This window comes from Panthera uncia, chromosome D4 (assembly GCF_023721935.1).
Source record: "Panthera uncia isolate 11264 chromosome D4, Puncia_PCG_1.0, whole genome shotgun sequence".
NCBI lineage: Eukaryota > Metazoa > Chordata > Mammalia > Carnivora > Felidae > Panthera > Panthera uncia.
The window spans coordinates 1,921,417-1,926,393 of NC_064807.1; positions in this window are offsets into that span (position 1 = coordinate 1,921,417).

The window sequence follows — 4,977 nt, forward strand, 5'->3', positions numbered from 1 at the left end:
AAAAAAAACAAAATAAATGACGACCTAAAGGTAAGACAGGAAGCCATCAAAACACTTGAGGAGAAAGCAGTCAAAAATCTCTTTGACCTTGGCCGCAGCAACTTCTTACTCAACACGTCTCTGGAGGCGAGGGAAATAAAAGCAAAAATGAACTACTGGGACCTCATCAAAATAAAAAGCTTCTGCACAGCAAAGGAAATGATCAGCAAAACTAAAAGGCAACCAACACAATGGGAGAAGATATTTGCAAACGACATATCAGATAAAGGGTTAGTATCCAAAATCTATAAAGAACTTATCAAACTCAACACCCAAAAAACAAATAATCCAGTGAAGAAATGGGCAGAAGACATGAACACACACTTCTCCAAAGAAGACATCCAGATGGCCAACCGATACATGAAAAAATGCTCAGCATCACTCATCATCAGGGAAATACAAATCAAAACCACAATGAGATACCACCTCTCACACCTGTCAGAATGGCTAACATTAACAACTCAAGCAACAACAGATGTTGACAAGGATGCAAAGAAAGAGGATCTCTTTTCCACTGCTGGTGGGAATGCAAACTGGTGTACCCACTCTGGAAAACAGTATGGAGGTGCCTCAAAAAATTAATAATAGAACTACCCTACGACCCAGCAATTGCACTACTTGGTATTTATCCAACAGGTACAGGTATGCTGTTTTGAAGGGGCACCTGCACCCCCATGTTCATAGCAGCACTATCAACAAAAGCCAAAGTATGGAAAGAGCCCAATGTCCAACAATGGATGAATGGATAAAGAAGACTTGGTGTATATATATATATATATATATAATGGAGTATCATTCAGCAATCAAAAAGAATGAAATCTTGCCATTCGCAACTATGTGGACAGAGCCAGACGGTATTATGCTAAGCGAAATTACTCAAAGAAAGACAAATATCATATGACTTCACTCATATGAGGACTTTAAGATACAAAACAGATGAACATAAGGGAAGGGCAGCAAAAATAATATAAAAACAGGGAGGGGGACAAAAACATAAGAGACTCTTAAATATGGAGAACAGTTACTGGAGGGGGTGTGGGAGGGGATGGGATAAATGCATTAGGGGCATTAAGGAATCTACTCCTGAAATCATTGTTGCACTATATGCTAACTGACGTGGATGTAAATTAAAAAAATAAATTTCTTCCGACCTCTTTATCATCATCTTTTTAAAAAATTTTTATTTATTTTTATTTTTTTAATGTTTATTTATCTTAGAGAGAGTGAGAGACAGAGTGTGAATGAGGGAGGGGTAGAGAGAGAGGGAGACACAGAATCTGAAGTAGGCTCTAAGCTCTGTGCTGTCAGCACAGAGCCCAACGCGGGGCTCGAACTCATGAACTGTGATATCATGACCTGAGCCAAAGTCAGACGCTTAACAGACTGAGCCACCCAGGCACCCCCATCATCCTTTCTTGATAAAAAGCCTCAAGAATGTAGGGATAGAAAGAACATACCTTAAGATCATAAAAGCCACATATGAAAGGCCCACAGCTAATATCATCCTCAATGCGGAAAAACTGAGAGCCTTCCCCCTAAAATCAGGAACACAACAGGGATGGCCACTCCCACCACTGTTGTCAGTATCATACTGAAAGTCCTAGTCTCAGCAATCAAACAAAAATAAATAAAAGTCATCCAAACTGGCAAGGAGTAAGTCAAACTCTCGCTCTTCTCAGATGACGTGACACTATGGAAAACCCAAAAGATTCCACCAAAAAACTGGTAGAAATGATATGTGAATTCGGCAAAGTCACAAAATATAAAATCAACATACAGAAAGCAGTTGTATTTCTATACATCAACAATGAAGCAATAGAAAGAGAAATTGAGGAATCAATCCCATCTACAATTGCACCAAAACCCGTAAGATACCTAGGAGTAAACCTAATCAAAGAGGTAAAAGGTCTGTATACTGAAAACTATAGTAAGCTTATGAAAGAAACTGAAGACACAAAGAAATGGAAAAACATTCCATACTCATGGAATGGAAGAACAAATACTGTTAAAATGTCGATACTATCCAAAGCAATCTACACATTCAACACAACCCCTATCAAAATACCACCAGCATTCTTCACAGAGCTAGAACAGTCCTAAAACTTGTATGGAACCAGAAAAGACCCCAAATAGCCAAAGTTATGTTGAAAATGAAAACCAAAGCTGGAGGCATCACAATTCCAGACTTCTAGCTGTATTACAAATCTATAATCATCAAGACAGTATGGTATGGACACAAAAACAAACACATAGATCAATGGAACAGAACAGAAAACCCAGAAATGGACCCACAGACATATGGCCAACTAATCCTCAACAAAGCAAGAAAGAAGATCCAATGGGAAAAAGACAGTCTCTTCAACAAATGGTGCTGGGAAAATGGGACAGCAACATGCAGACAACTGAAACTGGAGCACTTTCTTACACTATACACAAAGATAAATTCAAAATGGATGAAAAACCTAAATGTGAGACCGGAAACAATCAAAATCCTATAGGAGAAAATAGACAGCATCCTCTTCGATTATGCCCGCAGGAAATTCTTACTAGACATGTCTCCAGAGGCAAGGGAAGCAAAAGCAAAAATGAACAATTGGGACCTCATCAAGATAAAAGGCTTCTGCACAGCAAACAATCAACAAAACTAAAAGGCAGCTATGGAATGGGAGAAGATATATGCAAATCACATCTCAGATAAAGGGTTAGTTTTCAAAATTTATAAAGAATTTATAAAGAACTCAACACCCAAAAAACAAATAATGCAGTGAAGAAATGGGCAGAAGACACGAACACTTTTCCAAAGAAGACATCCAGATTGCTAACAGACACATGAAAAGATGCTCAACATCACTCATAATTGGGGAAATACAAATCAAAACCACAATGAGATACCACCACACACCTGTCAGATGGCTAAAATGAACAACTCAGGAAACCACTGATATTGGTGAGGACACAGAAAAAGGGGAACACTATTCCCTGTTGGTAAGAATGCAAACCGGTGCAGCCACTCCGGAAAACAGTATGGAGGTTTCTCAAAAATTAAAAATAGAACTATCCTACAATCCAGAAATTGCAGTATTAGGTATTTACTCAAAGGGTACAAAAATGCTGATTCAAAGGGGCACATGCACCCCCAATGTTTATAACAGCACTATCAACAATAGCCAAATTATGGGAAGAGCCCCAATGTCTATCAACTGATGAATGGATAAGGAAGATGTGGTGTATATGTATGTATACATACATACCTACATACATATACATACACATACATACATATATACACACAATGGAATACTACTTGGCAATCAAAGAGAATGAAGCCTTCCATTTCCAATAATGTGGATGGAACTAGAGTGTATTATGCTAAGCAAAATAAGTCAGGCAGAGAAAGACAAATATCTATGATTTCACTCCTAGGTGGACTTTAAGAAACACAACAGATGAACATAAGGGAAGGGAAAATAAGATAAAAACGGGGCGGCGGGGGGGAGACAAACCATAAGAGACTCTAAGTACAGGGAACAGACTGAGGGTTGTTGAAGGGGAGGTGGAGGATGAGCTAAATGGGCGATGGGTATTAAGGAAGGCACTTGTTTGTGATGATCACTGGGTGTCATACCTAAGTGAGGAATCACTGGATTCTATTCCTGACACCAAGCCTACATTGTATGCCAATACTTGAATTTAAATAAATAAAAGAGAAAAAGAAAAAAAAATAGGAATCTGAAGAGTGCCTGGGGCACACAGTGGGGAGGTTATGTGCTCATTTTAGAGCACATCTCAGAGAGGCAGCATTCATGGAACATTCTGGGAACAAAGGAACTGGCCAGAGCCATTTCCCTCCCCTACCCCTTAGCAAAAGCACAGGGCAAACTGTAGGAACCAGTGCAGTATCAGCACTCACAACCTAACTTGTTTACACCAAGTCCCACCCCCACACCCTCTGATAGAACCACTCTTCCCAGTCAACAGCCTCATCCCCAGCTTGGCAGGCCCCTCCTCATGGAGACCTGCCCAAACCCCTGCTCACATGTATCTCCCAATCAGGAGGTTTGCAGAGTCTTGTTCCCATGGCAGTGGCAACAGGTCTCATTCCACAAGCAGACCAGGGAGCACCCAGTTAAAACTCGCCACATTCAAGCCAGGAACCAAACACTGCCCACAGCAGGCAAAGAGAGCTCTGCAAGTAACTGGCCCAAAGAATAAAGCAGCCCGTACTCAATAGCATAGCGCAAACAGCATACCTTAGAGCCACTCCCGGAAGCACCAGGTCCTGGGGAACAGGTGACACTATACTGCAGGGCACTACAGGACCTCTTCTTCAATAGGCCATTACCCTCAAGAACAGGAGACTCAGCTGACTTGCCTAACAAACAGAAACAGGCACAGAAACATAAGCAAAATGAGGAGACAGAGGAATTTATCCCAAATGAAGCAACAGGACAAGGCCACAGCTGAAGACCTAAGCAACACAAATATAAGTAACATGCCTGATGGGAGTATTTAAAGTAGTGATCATAAGGATACTTACTGGGCTTGAGAAAAGAGTGGAAGACATGAGTGAGACCCTTAACACAGAGATAAGGAGTACCATAGAGATAAATTGTTCAATAAACAAATGAGAAACACACTTAATAGAATGAATGGCAGGCTGGAAGAAGCAGGGGAACATAATGACCTAGAAGACAGAGTAACAAAAAGTAATCAAACTGAACAAAAGGGAGAAAAAAAGAATTATGCAAAACAAGAAGGCACTCAGGGAACTCAGTGACTCCATCAAGCATAGTAATATTCACATTATAGGCATCCTAGAAGAAAGTAAGGGGACAGAAAATGTATTTGAAGAAATAAAGCTGAAAACTTCCCTAATCTGGGAAAGGAAACATATCCAGATGCAGGACGCACAGGGAACCCCCAACAAAATCAACAGAA